Genomic DNA, 18,536 nt, shown 5'->3' with positions numbered 1-18,536 from the left:
TCCCAGGGCTCCTTTGGCTCCAGAAGGCCCTGCAGTGTCCCAATGGTCCTTCCTTCCATGAGTTTCCACCATGTCCTTGCTGGAACACACACGGCTGTAATGCTGCCCCACCTGCAGAGCTGCCTCCAGCTCTGGGCTCCAGCACAGGAAGGACATGGACCTGTTGGAGTGAGTCCAGAGGGGACCAGCAAGAGGATCAGAGGGCTGGAGCATCTCTGCTGTGAGGAAAGGCTGAGAGAATTGGCATTGTTGAGGCTGGAGAAGAGAAGGCTTTGGGCTGACCTAATTGTGGCCTTGCAGTGCCTAAAGGGAGCCAACAAGAAAGATGGAGAGAGACTTTGGACAAGGGCCTGGAGGGACAGGACAAGGGGCAGTGGCTTCACACGGAGTGAGGGAAGGGTTGGAGGAGATAGTAGGAAGGAATTCTTGCCTCTGAGGGTGCTGAGATGTTCTTTAAGGCCCCTCCCAACCCAAAGCATTCCATGATTCTGGGACTGGTGGGTGAGGTGATGTTCGGCGCTGTCTGGGGCACAGGGACACAAAATGAGGGAGTTTTCCATTGTGGGGGAAGGAAAGAGGGGGCAGCAGAACTGACCCCTTGGACACCTGGCAGGCAGGCTTTGGCTGGAAGCTGCTGATGGGGAGCTGAGTGAAGCCCCCACAATCCAGGAGGAAATGGTCAGTGACCTGCTCTGCCAATGAGACCCCCACAAGTGCCTGGGCCCACATGGGATGCACCCAAGAGTCCTGAGGGAGCTGGAGAAAGAGCTGGCCAAGCCACTCTCACTCATTGCCCAGCAGTGCTGCACAACTGCACAAGTCCCAGCTGACTGGCAACAAGCAAATGGGATGCCCATGCACAGGAAGGGCCAAAAGGAGGATCTGGGGAACTCCTGGCCTGTCCCATTGACCTCAGGACTGGGGAAGTCCATGCAGCAGATCCTCCTCAGTGCCATCCCATGCCATGGGCAGGACAACCAGGGGATCAGGCCCAGCCAGTGTGGGGTTGGGAAAGGCAGGAACTGATGATCTCCTGAGCATTGCAGACACAGAGGGCCTGTCCCTGAGCTCCAGTGCCTCCATTTCCTGCTGCAGGGCCAGACCTGACTGTGCTGCTCTGCTAGGCTGGGGCAGGGGCAGGGAGATGGGGGGACCAGGGAGGGGCCGGACTGGGCAGTGCCAGGGAGGGGAAAACCCCAATGTTCAGCTGAAGTGTGTGAGTGTGCAGGGTGGGGGTTCTGCAGGGCTGAGATGCCTCCAGCCCCTGGCAGAGGCAGCAGGAACCAGGGAGACACTGCCCCTGCTGCCAGGAACTGTGTGTGTGTGTGCAAGGGAAGGGCTTGTGTCTCTGCACAGCCCTGGGGGTGTGAGCAGGGCATGAGCCCATTTGCCTTGGACCCCTCTGTGATGTCACGGCCTGTCCTCTCCATTACAGAATAGCCCCTGGAAACCAAGGAACCCATGCCCCACTTATCCACATTGTAGCCTTTCCTGTGTGCCATGTGCCCCTTCGTGATGTCACGGCCTATCCGCTCCATTCCGACATCCCCCCTGGACACCAAAGAACCAACACCATACACCCCTGCAGTAAAGGAACCCCTGTGTGCCATGGGGCCCTTTGTGATGTCACGGCATATCCTCTCTATTCCAGAATTGTCCCTGGAAACCAAAGAATACACACCCCACAAATTCAGCCTTACCTACGTGCCATGGCCCCCTTTGTGATGTAATGGCCTGTAGGGGAAAGGGTTAACGTTGTACAGGAAGATGTCACAAGGAAGCATGAGAAATGTAGCCTGTATCAAGCCCCCGGAGAAGGACTCCACAAAGCATGCTCACTGGAAGGACTCGCTAAGAACCCTGAGGAGATACCACGTGATGTCATGGGGGGTATATAAAGGCATGTTTGCTCTTGAATAAACTGATTTACCATACTGCAAACAGTCTGGTTGGTCTGTGTCTCAGTGCCATTCCATTCCGGAATAGCCCCTGACAACCAAAGAACCAACGCCCACAACAGCACAGTGCGGCCCCACCCCTGTGCCATGGGCCCATTTGTGATATCACAGACAATCATTTCCATTCTGGAATGGCCCTGTGTGGTGGGGAAAAAAGGTGGTTTTCCCCCTGGAGTTAAAAAAATGGTAACCCCTGAGGGGGTTGATCCAATCAGCACCCCTACAAAATTTAAACATATCACACCAGACCAGAAAAGAAGGTGATGAGGTAGTTGGAGGAGTGGCCATGTTGTGAAGCCACGAAGAGCTGAGGGGCCAGGAGTCCCATTGGGGGCTACGCCCCCCCCAGCCCCAGCTGGAGGGTTGCAGAAACTCGGAAACAGTGTTAAACTGGACCGAGTTCTGTGACTAAAAAAGCAGAGAGTCTTTCCCCACTGTGAGTGGGCAGCAGGAGCAGTGGCAGAGACAGCACTGAGCAGAGAATTGTGGCCAAAGGCCAAAAGAGATAAGAGGGAAACAGCAAATGTGGCAATGCAGAGAAATATCCTGCAAAGAGAGAGAGAGCCGGCAACAGAGCAGAGAAAGCTCAACAAAGACAGTTTTGGGGTAAGAACTGAATCAATCCCCCAAAACCCCTGAGACTCCTCCTAGGAGGAGGGGATGGACTCCTACTTGAGGGGAGTCTTGGAGTGCAGCAGCACTGAAGAGAGGAGCTGGGAAGCTCAAGATGTCCTGGAAGCTGGACTAGGATGTCCAGAAGGAAAGTGAGGGAAGTGGCCTCGTCCCCCCCGCTGCTGCTGCCAGGCTGGCAGTTTTGAGACAGAGCAAGGGAGCTCTGATAGAACGCTTGAGGCAAAGACTTTCCATTGAAAGCTGCCCTAACGTTCTGACTCAGGGGAGTTTGAATCCCCTGAGGAAAGGGACTGTCACGAAGATCCCTGCACTTCGTGATATGACGTGGTGAAGTGAACCTTTGTCCCGGTTATTGCAGTCCATGGGAGAGAGAGAGACCTTCGATTGGAGTCAAAGGGCCGAGAGGGGTAAGAGGAGACCCCCCTTGTGTGTAATGGAAAGAGATCCAGCTACAACTTCAGCTACGATTGCTGCATGGAAGAAGAGAGAGACTACTGCCCTACACGTGGAAAGGATCTTTCCTTCTTCCCTTCTGGACTTTTACTGGAGGAAAAAAAGATTTGATCCAATGTAAATATTGCTTTATCATAGGAGAGATAGTTAAGATTGTGTATATAATGTATTATAATATTTGTTTGTGTAGTGATTGTAATATAATTCCCTTCCCCCCATATTGAGTCTTGTGTTGTGTCTAGAAAACCCCTCTCACACTGGGATGAATTGTGAGAGGGGGACTTGGACTCAGAAATTGGATTTTTAGGGGTCTCAAACTACGACACCCTGGAAACCAAACATCCAAAGCACTAGATCTGCACGTTGCAGCCTCACTCATGTTCCATATGTGATGCCACGGCCTATCCTGTCCATTCCCGAATAGACCCTGGCAACCAAGGAGCCAAAGCCCCACAATGTAACAGTGCAGTGCAATCCGTGTGCCATGGGCCCCTCTGTGATGTCATGGCCTATCCTCTCCATTCCAGAATGGCCCATGGAAACCAAAGAGCACATGGCCCACACCTCCACATTGTAACCCCACCCGTGTGCCATGGGCCCCTTTGTGATGTCACAATCTATTGTCTCCATTCCAGAATGGCCCCTGAAGACCAGAGAATCAATGTTCCACACCCCCACAGTTCAGCCCCACCTGTGTTCCACGGGCCCCTTTTTGATGTCATGGCCTATCGTATTTTCCCAGTTTAACAATATAGAAATGTTCTGCTAGGAGAGCAGGATATGGGAAAAACAACCAAGCTCCTCCCTCCAAGCAATTACAACTTTGAAATTAAGAAGCTCCAGCTGAAAGTTGTGGAAAAGAAAAATAACTGCTGTTTACTAAAGAATATATATATATATTTATATAGGTAACACAACAAACAAACAAGCAACAGTCCCGTAACCCAACTTTCACCCAAAACATTCAAGCACTTCTTTTCCTTTTGGCGCAGTTGTAACCAGGCACAGCAGGGGTGCTGGCGACTCAGGAGGTGGGGCTGCAGTGTCCTTCCCATGGCCGGCAGGTGTAGAGAGCGCCTTTCCCTTGAACATCCAGCTCAGCACAGGTAATCGAGGTGCCAGGAGGAGCTGTTCTTCTGTGCCAATCACTGCTGAGGCAGCTTGCACTCCTTCATAAGCCGCTAGGATCTCCTTCTCTGTTGGGGTGTAGTTGGCTTCAGATCCTCTGTAACTTCGGCTCCAGAATCCAAGTGGGCGGCCTTGGGCCTCTCCAGGCAGCTTTTGCCAGAGGCTCCAGGAAGGACCATTATCCTCAGCTGCAGAATAAAGTACATTCTTCACATCTGGTCCTGTCCTGACTGGCCCAAGGGCTACAGCGTGGGCAATTTCCTGCTTGATTTGTTCAAAAGCTCGCTGCTGTTTGGGGCCCCACTGGAAATCATTCTTTTATGGGTTACTAAGTAGAGAGAGCTTACTTGGTGATGTGCCTCCTCCAGAAACCTGTGGCATCCAGGAAGGCTTGCATTTCCTTCTTGCTGGTCGGTGGGGCCATTGCTGTGATCTTGTCGATGACTTTTGTTGGGATCTGACAACGTCCATCTTGCCACTTCACCCCCAGGAACTGGATCTCTCAGGCAGGTCCCTTGACTTTACTCTTTTTGATGGCAAACCCGGCTCCCAGGAGCATTTGGATGATTTTCTTTCCTTTCTCAGAAACCTCCTCTGCTGTGTCCCCCCACACTATGACATCATCAACATCCTCCAGGTGTTCTGGAGCCTCACCCTTCTCTAGTGTGGCCTGGATCAGTCCATGGCAGATGGTGGGACTGTGTTTCCACCCCTGGGGCAGTTGTTTCCAGGTGTACTGCACACCCCTCCAGGTGAAAGCAAACTGCGGCCTACACTCTGCTGCTCAGAGGATGGAGAAGAATGCATTTGCAATGTCAATAGTGGTGTATCACCTCTCTGCCTTGGACTCCAGCATGTCTGGAACGGTGGCACTCAGCAGCGGGGTGGCTTCATTCAGGCCACAATAGTCCACAGTCAATCTCCATTCCCCATCAGACTTATGTACAGGCCAGATGGGGCTGCTGAAGGGTGAATGGGTCTTGCTGATCACCCCTTGGCTCTCCAGCTCACGGATCATCTTATGGATGGGGATCACAGGGTCTCGGTTCATTCGGTACTGCCGGCGATGCACTATTGTGGTGGCAATTGGCACTTGCTGTTCCTCAACCTTCAACAATCCCACAGCAGGAGGGTTCCCTGAGAGACCCACTAACAAATTCATCTGCTTAGCCATTTCTGTCTCCACAGCAGCTATTCTAAAGGCCCATTTATGTCCTTTTGGGTCTTTGAAATATCCATTCCAGAGGTAGTCAATGCCCAGGATACATGGGGTGTCTGGACCAGTCACAATGAAGTGTGTCTGCCAGTCCTTCCCAGTCAAGTTCATCTCAGCTTCCAACACAGTCAACTCTTGAGACCCTCCTGTCACCCCAGAAATGGAAATAGTCTCCAGTCCCACATATCCTGAGGGCATTAATGTGCATTGAGCACCAGTGTCAACTAAAGCCTGGTATTCTTGTGGCTCTGACATGCCAGGCCATCAGATCCACACAGTCCAATAGACACGGTTGCCCCATGCCTCTACCTGGCTGGAGGCAGGGCCCCTCTAACGCTGGTCTTGGTTGGGATCATCACAGCTGTTTCCCTGTGGATACATTCGGGAGGTACCTTCTAGCGGGTCAGATCCTTGCCCATGGGGTACCGGTACTGCACTTTGTCTCACTGACTTCCCTTTTTCTCTCTCCTTCAGCTCTTGTACTCGGGCTTCTAGGGCACAGGTAGGTTTCCTGTCCCACCATCTCACATCTTCTCCATGATTGACTAGGACATGATTGACAGCTCGGTTCGCGGAGTCTGTCTGCTCTCTCTAACTGGGGAACGTCTGGCTCTGACCTCAGAGGCTCTGGTTCACACTGGTGCCATGTGGAAGCTGTTTTCCTTCATCTCCTCTCTAAGTTTGTTCTGTTCATATCTTTTACTTCTGTAGTCAGTGCCTTGAGGCCCTCAACCAATGTCTCTATAGTGGAGATATGGGTCCATAACGGGGTGCGGGCCGTGCTGTCGAACATCCTGAGTTTATTCATTACAGAGCCCACTGTCTCTCTGTTTTCTTCAAAGTGCAGTGATGCCAGGAAACTGGTGTATACAGGTGGCCCCTGTTGTGAAAGGCTCCACCACATCTGTAACATACACCTGACGTCGTCGGGGTTGTGGCTGGGTTGCCCATCCTTTTCAAAAAGTATCTCTAACAGTGCCATTTCTCTCAGGTGTTAGATACCTCCCTCCGTGGTCTTCCAGGCTGTGTTATGAAGATGCTTCTGCAGGAAGTCTCTGTACACAAACTTCTCTCTCACACCTGTTAGAAGTCGCTCCCAGAGAGAAAAGGGCTTTGACTCCCTCATGAATGCTTGCTCGATACATCCTGGGCCAGGGATCCCAAATATCTTGCTTCGTTGCCATCAAGTGTAGGGAACCAAGATTATATGACCCTGGGAGAAACTTAGAAGGGGAACTTGGCAAGATAAATGTGGACGTGGTGAGATGTATTGTAGAGGACCCAGATTCGGACTGGGAAAAATTCAAAGCGTGGAGACAAGTATTCCACACTTAAGAAGAATTTATTGCATGGACTTTTGAAGTTTTGATGCGGTTTAAAAACTGTTAATATAACACCCCATTTATATGTATTGCTTGGACATGTCCAGACTTGTCCTGAGTTGTTTGCTCCCTGCTTTCCTGCTCCTCCCTCTGATCGGCTGGAATGTGCTGCAGTGTGGAGTGAGCTCCCATCGGTCCTCGGTTTTCCCCAGCTCATCCCAAGTTCCTCCCTCTTCTCCCAAGTTCTGTCCCTCATTTGTTCCCCTGGCTGTCTATCCCATGCTCCACCCACTTTTCTAGCACCTTCCACCCGAACCTGTGGGAGGCATGTCTGGATGCACAGGGGATGTGCCAGGCGAGGGGCCCGAGGGGACATGCGCAGTCACATATAACTCTATTGGCTGAAGAAGTCACATGGTACACAGGGATTTAAGAGTGGGAAATTTGAATAAAAGCTCTCTTTGACCACACCACCGCACGAGGAGCATCTTTCATTCCTTGTTATACAAGGACCCCTGCTACACGAACCCTATATAAACCCGTGTTCACCCTCAATAAAGAGAGATAGCTTTGACCTTCTGCCCTGTGTTGTGACCCTTATTGCTGTCTCGGTCCTACACCTGCCCTCGGACTGTGGCAATGTATCCTTGTGTGTGGGAAACTAACTGGGAGTAATTTTCTCATGGACAGTGAATGCTTTACTGAAAAGCAGATATAGAGAAAAATTACTAACAGGAATTTACTGGTGATGTAATGGGGTATATAAACCATGAAAGAACTGTAATAAATGATTCCATTATACCACGTGGGTCCATCCCTCAGTATGCCACAATTGAGTGGCAATCCTTCATCCATAAGGTTCCACACTTGAATCATCCAGGTCAAAATGGGCTCGTTTTGGTGTGAAATAACATCGTTCTGCGTATTGTGGAGCTGGTCACATGACAGGGATTTGGGAATGATCTCAGGCTCTGGTTCCTCCACTGGTTGTGAAGGCCCTGGTTCCCCATCCTCGTTAACTGGGCGTATTGACTTGGTTTTATACTTCTTCCTCTACATTGGGGCCACTTCTGCTGGCTGTGACTTCCCTTCTGGGGTGACTGGGGACTGAGCACTTGTGCTGTTTATTGGTTTCTCTGCTCCATTGTCTTTCCCTTCTGACTGCAGCTGGTGATGCACAGTCCATACCATGGTGCAGTAAACATGGGCTAAGGTCCAGCACACTGCTGTAAGCTGTCCATCTCTGGAATTTATGGACCAATGTTCTTTCAGGCACTCAGCAACCTTACAGGGGATCTGTGTTTGATCAGGGGAGAGCTTCCAAACAATCGGGGGAGAGTATTCCTTCAGCACCTGGCCTATCTCCTCCCATGCTCCCATCCAGTTAGAGTGATTTATGTCTATTGCAGGCTGTTGGGCCATAGCAGGTGATTGGACACTGGCAGCTGGTTGGACAGTGGCAGGCTGTTGCACAGTGGCAGGCTGTAGCACAGTGGCAGGCTGTTGGACAGTGGCAGACTGTTGGACAGTGGCAGGCTGTTGGACAGTGGCAGGCTGTAGCACAGTGGCAGGCTGTTGGACAGTGGCAGGCTGTTGGACAGTGGCAGACTGTTGGACAGTGGCAGACTGTAACGCAGTGGCAGGCTGTAGCACAGTGGCAGGCTGTAACACAGTAGCAGGCTGTAGCACAGTGGCAGGCTGTAACACAGTGGCAGGCTGTTGGACAGTGGCAGACTGTTGGACAGTGGCAGGCTGTAGCACAGTAGCAGGCTGTAACACAGTGGCAGGCTGTTGCACAGTAGCAGGCTGTAGCATAGTGGCAGGCTGTTGGACAGCAGCAGGCTGTAGCACAGTGGCAGGCTGTAGCACAGTGGCAGGCTGTTGCACAGTGGCAGGCTGTTGCACAGTAGCAGGCTGTAGCACAGTGGCAGGCTGTTGGACAGCAGCAGGCTGTAGCACAGTGGCAGGCTGTAGCACAGTGGCAGGCTGTTGCACAGTGGCAGGCTGTTGCACACTGGCAGGCTGTAGCACAGTGGCAGGCTGTAACACAGTGGCAGGCTGTAGCACAGTGGCAGGCTGTTGGACAGCAGCAGGCTGTAGCACAGTGGCAGGCTGTTGGGCAGGTTCCTGAGTAGGGTCCCTTTTGTCTGGGGTAGATCTTGGGGCAGTTACCAAAGACAACCTCACCCTGTCTCTAAATGCTGGGTAGGCCACACTGAACAAACACCACAAAAACATCATCGAGAACAGAATATCTTTAATGTCCAGGGGAAAATTCAACCCTTCAGAAGCTACTGTGGTAGGGCCATGTGAGAAGTGGGTGAAGGGTTGGGAAAAAGCATTTGCCTGCGTTTCTCCCCGAAAATAGGTACTATTATCAGTAAAACCCCAAAATTAGGAACCTGGGTTATGGTAGTAATGCATCCTTATATATATATTCCAAAAGAGAACTATGGGACCAGAATTTTTCAGCCACTGGTACCAATTTGCAAACTTAATAGCAGCCACAACTGTTGCAGCCATGGTATCCATCTTTAAGCAGTGATCTATAAATAGAAAAACCATATACACGGACAAATGCCAAAAGAAGTTGGACCACATGATGGCTGATGGTGTCTCTATATGCAATACACAGGTAATTAGACAAGTGGGTTTATTCCTTTTCCACCTTTCCTCTAGTCAAGCCCCACAATTTGGGCACCAATAAATGTCTAAGTTTAACAAGATTACCACTTCGAAATTAAGAGTCTGCAAGTGAAAAGTGTGGAAAAGGAAAAGGACAGCTTTTTATTAATAAATCCAAATAAACAACAAATGGTGCAATCAAAACTTTCAAAAGAAACAAAACAAAGTTCCAATTCCCTAGGTGGGGGGGAAAAAAAGGGAACGGCTGAAAAAAAACCACAAAAGCAGCTCCCATTCTGTCTGTCGGTGGAAAACCCAATCCTCCAGACAAAGGACTCCTGAGGCATGGCCCTGGCTTGAAATAAAGACAAGACAAAATAAAATAAAAATTTAACCATATTAGCTGAAAGTTAGCATGAAATGTGACTTTGCAAATTGTAACTGCTTGCAAATAGAAACCTGCCCAATTTTGGGCCGTTAAGACAAAGGGGGACTGGCTTACGTAAACAAATAAGATAAGGGACTGACAGGGAAAGCGGGAAAAGAAAAACTGTTAGCACGTAACATTGCAAGGGAGACAGGAGAGGGGTGGGGAAATTAGCTGCTTGAAATGATAAAGCTTTATGTAACTACTCTATAGTAATAAAAATAGGGGAAAGGTAACCAAATGTCTATTTAGATAAGGCAGACTTCGTACCAATTCTCAAAGAGTGTATATGATAGATAACTTTTGAAACTCACTCCTTCCAAATGCATAAAAAGCTGTTGTGTTTCTTTTCTCAGCAGACATGCACAGGGGGTGAAACCCCCCTGCATCTCCCCGGCTGTAATAAAAGTGTGTTTTATATATTATTTAAGGATTTCTTTGAATCAGGCCCTCTCTTTAGAGGGAACCTTTCTCCCCCCTTCCCCTCCTGACTCCCCCCATCCCGGAAGAAACATATGGAGGGGGGTGGACACTAGGGAAAAAAATTCCAACATCTCTTTTCAAACCCATGACAGTGAGGTAGAGCTTTCTACTGCGGCACCTTTTGTCTGGGAGGAATCTTCATCCTTATTCAATTTTGGGAGGCGGACTGGAGAAAAATATAAAGCTGATGAAACGAGCACAAAATCACAAGGTGCAGCACAGATTTGCTGAAACATTTCAGCAAAGCTGTGCTGCAGTCAGAGGGGCACAACCAAAGGGAAAGAAAACCCCCGTCTAGTTTGCAAGCTCTCCACTGAGAGCTCCTCGATCCGAAAACTCCTCTGAGACAAGTGCAGAGCTGCACCGGATGCTGAGGCGCTCAGTGCCTTAATGAGAAGGTTCCACGTGCACTGCAATGACCACCCAGCACTTCAGTGACACCACAGGAACAGTGGGGCAACAGTCCTGTGACATCACAAAACCAACCATTCTAGGTTCCCCACTGTGCAAGGCATTCAGGTGGCTTCTTGGCCACTGGAATGTTGAATCTTGCTCACATTTTAGAGCCTGACGTCCCTTTTTCGTGGTGACATGTCAACTTACCTCCCATTGTTAAGCTCATATTTCTGTCTAAAACTCATCTGGAAATCAACTCTGCTCTTCCATGGAATAATGATTTAAGGCTTAGCTTGTTTTTCTGGTGATTCTTTGAATCAATACAGAACCAAGGTCTCAGAAAAGAGGATGAGAGTGTCAAAGGCGTGGATGAATTCCTGGACATTTTATGAGGGAGGGTGACATTTGAAAATTGATCCAACCGCTGGAAGCCCTGGCTCTACACTGAAACTATATTGATGACAAGTTGTTTCAAATTCTTCTGAGGGGTAGGAATCTCACTTGTACAGGGTGACTGTCAAGAAAAGGGACATCATGATGCTACAAACACTCATGGATCACCAGGCTGTGGTAGGATGGTTTCCTTTCAATTGCCATCTCCTGGAGTCAGCTACCTGTGTCTGTCCTCGGTGCTTTAAAATAACAAGTATGTAGTGCTTGGGGGTAGGAGCTGCCACAGGCACTATGAACAGCATCAGGACTCTGCATTTTAACTCTCACAGTCTTCGGGACCTGAGTCTTGATTTTTTTGTTCAGAACTCAACTCTTGATTTTTTGACTCTTGGAGGTAGCTGCTTCCAGTAGTCTTGGAAACAATAGAACTTTTTTAATAGTTTTAGTCAATGGTTTTAATTAACCTTTTAATTGGTTGTTTTAACTAATTGTAAGTGGTGTGTTAGGCCTTAAATCACTTCTGGCTAGCATTCAGCAGAATTTAACATAAGCTGCCATTGTGAGAACACAGCTCTAAAACTGTACTAAAGTACTAAAACTCAAAGTTTTGTTAAGCTAACCTTGATATGCTTCAATGAACCCTAAGAGAAAGATGTACTGTTGAAGTTGCACATCTGGAATACAGAATTTATGGACCACAAGGGTGTTTTGCAGAAGCCAGAGGATAAAGACGCAGCTAACAAAGACTTGGTAGATGTGTTAGAAAGGCCCTACCAGAGGAAAAAGATACTAAAAACACTAAAAATGTGGACTAATTAGCATAGAAAGAGGGAAATCCATAACCAGTCGAAGACAGAATATTAATTAATGAAAGAGAATTGCGTAATTAGAACCAAAAAAACACATTAATTTCTTTGTTTGTTAAAGATGTAAAAATAGGTGGAAAGGTTTTGAATCCGTGTCTATGTGTAGGCCGTTTGTCGGTCACACACACCCCGCAGCGCTGTGAATAAAGTCATGCCTTGCTTTCTAACACTAACAATGCAGTGTTTGAGGGTCCCGTTATCCTGACGATTTTGGAGGTAAGGTGGCCCCTGGGCTGGGGCGAAATTGGCTGCAACTGAGGCAGTGCGGCCCTCAGCCTGAGGTGAAAACAGCTCCAGGCTGAGGCGAAAACAGCTCCAGGCTGAGGTGAAACAGCAGGGCACAAGGGCTGAAATGAAAATGGCTCCAGGCTGAGACAAAAATCCTTCCAGGCTGAGGCAAAAACGACTGCAGGCTGAGGGGAAAATGGCTGCGGGCTGAGGGGAAAATTGGTCCGGGCGGAAAAGAAAACGGCTTTGGGCTGAGGTAAAAAAAACCCCTCCGGGCTGAGGAAAACACAGCTGCAGCTGAGTTGGGGCAGCCCCCGGGCTGGGGCAGCAGTGGCTGCGGTTCTCAGCCGGGGCGATGGGGTGGAGTGGGAGGAAGAGGCCGGGAGGCTCCCACAGCCCCTGACACCACGCGGTCCTGCTCCCAGCAGAGACTTTAGGTAAGCCCCCGTTCCCCCTGTAATAAATAAGAAATGGTAAAATTTACTCGTCAAAATATATATTGTACTTTTCATTTATTATAGCTAATGCTTTGTTGGGACTGGGGAGTTGTGAGCTGCGGAATAGTTAACTGCCTTGTTACTGTTATAAGTTGAGACAGTTCTCTAGTTGGCAAGATAAAGTATTTTGCTTTACTGAGCATGTATACTATATTCTGTTTTTCTAAAAATATTGTCTAAGTGTACTTATTAGAAAAGGAAGAAGAGAACAAGGATCAGGGAGTCAAGGACAAAGATGATAAAGAAGAGCCAAAGAGAACATCTGGATACCATTCCCATACCCAGCTCCAAGGACATTAGAGCTAATTAAAACTACTGATGGGAAGTACCTGGCAATTAAAATAGGACTACAACAGAACCAACCAGAACGAAGCCTGCAAACTCAAGCCCAATGAAGAGCTAACAAGTGACTATGGGAGGGGAGTTGAAAAAAGTGTAAAAGTTACTGTTTGTCTCTATTGAGCTTGCGGGCCGTTGGAGGAGCAGGGGTCTCTCCAGGCCGCCCAGTGTGCTGATTTGCTTATTTGCACTTTATATAAATCTTATAATAAAAATTGCCGCTATATTTTGATTTGGTTTATTTACCTATAACACCTCCCCCTTCCCCTTTCCAGTTTTCCTTTATTTTTATTTTTTTTTTTTCTGTTCCCAGGGTGGAGAACTGTTCTCTGAACGCTGGAGAGAGCAGCCCCAGCTGCTTCAGATGACACAATGGGAATGAATATTCATTACTGGAGTTCTTGTTAACTAAAACTACAGCACTGGGACTCTCCATCTCTAAGAAACAACGGAAGTTTATTCAGAACTGAAGCGGATTTTTTTTGTTCAGAAAAGTTTGTTCAGAAGTGAATGTACAGTGTGAGAAATAAAAATGCGGTTTTTATTACAAACAAATTTTTAGAAAACTTATAGGTATATTGTGAAGTTGGGCCTTTAGGCAAATATAAAGGGAATTTTTGCCTTTAGGCAAATATAAAGCTCCTGAAAATGAAAATCTATTTGGCCATTTTTGAGCACAGGAGCCTCTCCCCATGGGCTGAGAACAAAGGAGGATCCATCATTTTGACAGGAGATGCCTTGCAGCCAATAGGAACGTTCCACTTTTCGGAGGAAAAACCTTTTGAGGCAAAAATGAATATATTAAACTGACCTGAAGCGGTGGGATTTTGTAAAACTATAAAATGCATGAAATTTAAACACAAAGGGTCTTTCCTCCCCGGGAGATCGGTGTGAGGTGGACCCAGTGCACGCTGCAAATAAAACTTTCCTTGTCGTTACAGTTCCCTTGTTTCACAGGTAATTGAATCTTTCTAAATTAAATAACAAGACATTTCTCACAACAGCTTAACTATATATTTATATTTGCCAATTTATAGTAACGGTTTGATTGGAAAATCACTGAAACTTTAAGTTTTGCTAAACTAACCCTGATGAGCTTCAATGAAAAAAGCCTGGTGGAGCTGAAAAATGGACATCTAGAATGCAGAATTTATAGCCCTCCAAGAACGCTGCAGAGAGCAAAAAATAAAGGAGAGACTAACAAAGGCAATTCAGAACGTGCTGGAAACTCTCTACCTGGGAAAAAGAGAATAAAAGGACAAAAAATGTGGACTAATTAGCATGAGAAGTGAGAAATCAATAATCAATAGAGGAGAGAATACTAATTAATGAATAGAATTATGTGATTTAGAACCAATGAACATTAACTTTTTTGTTTGCTAAAACTGTATAAATAAGTGAAAAGTTCTGAAATGGGGGTATGGGGGGTGCCTGAAATTATCTGCTACACACCCTGTGTGCTCTCTGATATTAAGAAATAGTGTTAGAGAGTTTCATTTATCCCGTTTTCAGTGACACTTTTCATTACAAATTTTTAAATGGATTTTGCTTGAGCCATGAAATCCTCTTCCACAGCCACTCCCTGCGGGGGAGAGGACCCCCGGGAGAGGAGCTGCACCTGAGCTGGTGGTGTCCTGGGAACCAGACCCTGAACAAGTCCTTATGGGGGACTTCAATTTGCCTGAAATTAACTGGGGGCTGGTAAAACCCGGACCAGAAGATTCCTAAAAAACCTGGATGACAACTTTATGGAACAGCCCCTAGGGGAGCTGACTCAGAAGAATGCCCTCCTTGATCTGCTGCTTGACAACAGAGTGGATCTTGTGAGCAAAGTGGAGCCTGGTGGCTGTCTTGGCCACAGTGACCATGAAGTGATCAAGTTTAAAATTTCTGTTGGGTGGAGGAAAAGTGCCAGTGAGACATGAGGAGATGCCAACTCTGGACATGAGGAGATGAGACTTCAGGCTGCTCAGGGAATTAGGTAAAGCAGGCAAGGTAGAAGGACAGCTTAACCTCCCAAACAGGGACAGAGACAAGGCAAAGGTGTTTAATGCTTTCTTTACCTCTGTCTTCAACATGGATGATGGACCAAGGGGGTCTCACTGCCCTGAACTGGCGGACTGTGATTGAATGATCAACTCCCAGTTGACCCTGACATTGTGCAGGAGCTCCTGTTCCAACTGGATCTCTACAAATCTATGGGACCTGATGGGATTCATCCCAGAATACTCAAAGAGCTGCTGATGTCCTTGCAAAACCTGTCTCGATGATTTTTGAGCCATCTTGGGAATCTGGAGAGGCTCCAGATAACTGGAAGCTGGAGAATGTTGGCCCAGAAAAACATTTCCTTCAAAGAAAAAGGAGACTGCTTCAAACCATGCCACTGATGAGCCCTCACTTGAGCAAGGCTTCTACACTTTTCTTTCTGTAAACCATGACAAATTCACATGATTAAGAATTTTTTTTCAAACCTGACTTTCACTGGCAGTTCACTTGTGTGCTGTGAGGTTACAGAGTCCCACCTTACAAAACCTTTGAAGGAATTGTTTTACCTACAAAGACTTTGTTTAATTCCAAAGTTATGGCTCAGACTAGTCATTGCTGCAAACCCTTATGTGCGAATTGCTTCTGAACAAACATTATTAATTGTGCCTAATTACTGCAGCAGACAACCTTACCCCCTGCAAGTGACCCCACCCTTCACCCAAGAGCCAAGGCTCTGCAATTTCAGTTGAATTCCATGCATTGCCATAGTCACGTAGATCATGGAGTCATGGAATGGTTTGGGTTGGAAAGGACTTTACAAACCATCTCATTCCACCCACTGCCATGGGCAGAGACACCCTCCACTAGACCAGGTTGCTCCAAGACTCCTTCAAAAGAAACAAGGGGCTACTTACTGTAGCCACCAACCTCAGGCTCTTCTCCAAAATATTTGGGAAATATCCAGTACTCTGTCACCTTAGAGGTAGCACCTGTAATCAGGAAATTTTTAATTATTCTTTTAACCATTACTGCCCTCAAAGTTCAGTCTGGGATTTGAGAGGTCCCAGCTGACTGGAAGCTGCCAAACATTGTCCCAGTTTTCAAGAAGGGCAAGAAGGAGGACCCTGGAAACTACAGGCATGTCAGTCTCACTTCAGTGCCTGGTAAAATCATGGGAAAAAAATATTCTGGGAAGCACTGAAAACCACCTGGAGGACAATGCAGTCATTGGTCACGGCCAGCACAGCTTCATGAGGGGAAAGTCCTTCTTGTTGAACCTGATTGCCTTCTACGACAGGGCAACTCATGGGGTTAATCAGGGGAAGCCAACTGATGTAATCTTTTCGGATTTTGGCAAAGCTTTCAATTCTGTGTCTCGCAGTTTCCTTCTGGACAAACTGTCTGGACCACAGCCGGATAAACACATCATGTGGTGTGTGGGCAACTGGCTCACAGGTCGGGCACAAAGAGTTACAGTGAATGAGGTGACATCAGGCTGGCACCAGTCACTACTGGGGTTCTGCAGAGCTCCGTCCTCAGCCCAGTTCTCTTCAACATCTTCATAAATGACTTGGACACAGGACTGGAAGGAATAGTGAGTAAGTTTGCCAATGACACTATATTGGAAGAAGCTGTTCGCCCCACCAAGGGCAGAGAGGCCCTGCAGAGATGTGGTAATCACCACCAACATTATGAAGTTTAACAAGGGCAAGTGGAAGGTTCTGCACCTGGGACAGGGCAACTCTGTTGTGTGGATAGATTGGGGAATGAGAGGTTGGAGAGCAGCTGCAGAAAGGGGCCTGGGGGTCCTGGTCAATGGCAAGTTGAACATGAGTTTTGGGCACCACAATGTGAAAAAGACATGAAGCTATTAGAGAGCATCCAAAGGAAGACCACAAGGATGGGGAAGGGTCTGGAGGGGAAGCCTTATGAAGAGTGGCTGAGGTCACTTGGTCTGTTCAGCCTGGAGAAGAGGAGACTGAGGTCAGACCTCATTGGGGTCTTCAACATTGTCACAAGGGGCAGTGGAGGGGCAGGTACTGACTCCTTCTCCGTGGTGACCAGTGACAGGACTGAAGGAAATGGCTGTAGCTGAGTTGGCGGAGGTTTAGGCTGGATATAAGGGAAAGGTTTTTCACCCAAAGGGTGCTCGGGCACTGGAACAGGCTCCTCAAGGAAGTGGTCACGGCACCAAGCCTGACAGAGTTCAAGAAATGTTTGGACAGTGCTCTCAGGCACATAGTGGGATTGTTGGGGAGTCCTGTGCAGGGCCAGGACATGATGATCCTGATGGGTCCCTTCCAGCTCAGCATACTCTGTGATTCTATGAAATTATTTCAGCATCCAGCACTGAGCTTTCACTCCAGAATAAAGCTGTTCAGCCTGGTGACCACAGACCTTCCTCTCCTCCCGAGTACAGCAACCACAACATTACTTAATTTCTTTGGATGAAAGAAACAAGCAGCATTTAAGTGTCACTGTAACAATTCTATATCCTTTCATACTGGCTACTGGTGTATTTTGTACATTTTCAATTTTACAACATTGTTCAGCATTGCTACCTGCAGGAAATCTCCACTTAGATTCTCAAGTCTTTCTCCTGTGCTCACTCACTGCCTTACTCCTCCTTGTTACCTCTATTTAGATGTGCAAAAATCGGCTGCTACTGAGAGAATCCTATCTAAAGGGTTCCCACTCAAAATACTGCATTCACTCCTGTCCCTGCATGAAGAAATCCAAGAGGAAAATAGCAAGTTGATTACAGAACCTTGCAAAATCATATCTGAGGACATTTCATTATAAAATCACAAATACTAACAGAAGCTGAGAAAACCAGCAATGCTAGGAAACAAGCTTCAAACACTCAGACTAGAACAGCTTAGGCAATAAATTTAATTGTAATGAACCCTCTCTTTCTGACGTGTGCACAATGCCACTGAATTTTCACAAACAGTGAAATAGGGACCCCCAGCAGCGGTGGCTTCACACAGAGCAATGACACAACAGGGCAGAGCAAGTGGCTGCTAAATTTATAGCTTCCACATTGCAGCTAAGGATTTATTTTAATTCTACTTGTAGCCACTATTAATAAAGTGCAATATTTAAGAGTCATTAAAAATAAAAATAAATACATTAAAAGACAAAAAAAAAAAACCAAACACAACCCCGCTATACCAAAAAGACAAACCACATTTTTCTTTACTGTCAGAAGGCTTCTGAAAAAAAAAATCAAACCATTCTGCAAGTTCTAAGGTACAAAAGAAATATGGACTTGGGTTTCTGCACCAAACCATAGCAGGATTTATCCAGTTGGCCATTCAGAATAGGAACAAACAAGCAAGTCCATATTTCCCAAGGTATTTTACAGCTCATCCTCCTTTTTTTTTTTATGGCAGAACACACAAAGACATTCTTGTTTAGGAAGACATTTGCTTTGAATTATTTAAACTTTGAGGTCCATTTAAAAATGAATTTTATTAAAGTCAGATACTCCCAGGCATGAAGGTAAGACATAAATAAAACAGAACCTACTTTATCATAATGTACCACTTCTTTTTGCTGCAGTATTTGCGGAAAAAACACATTG

At 47.2% G+C, this 18,536-nt stretch overlaps 1 long non-coding RNA gene across 1 annotated transcript; it reads left to right on the top strand.

The window, feature by feature from the left end:
• The first annotated feature begins 3,701 nt into the window (after positions 1-3,701).
• LOC135408444 (uncharacterized) lies at positions 3,702-17,454 on the top strand. Its single transcript, XR_010427610.1, has 3 exons — positions 3,702-3,952; positions 16,332-16,548; positions 17,291-17,454. It is a non-coding gene; the product is annotated as an uncharacterized LOC135408444 (long non-coding RNA).
• Positions 17,455-18,536: the final 1,082 nt, after the last annotated feature.

Source organism: Pseudopipra pipra, unplaced genomic scaffold, assembly GCF_036250125.1.
Source record: "Pseudopipra pipra isolate bDixPip1 unplaced genomic scaffold, bDixPip1.hap1 HAP1_SCAFFOLD_47, whole genome shotgun sequence".
NCBI lineage: Eukaryota > Metazoa > Chordata > Aves > Passeriformes > Pipridae > Pseudopipra > Pseudopipra pipra.
The sequence above is the reverse complement of the archived record's forward strand: the minus strand, read 5'-3'. Positions and strand labels throughout refer to the sequence as shown.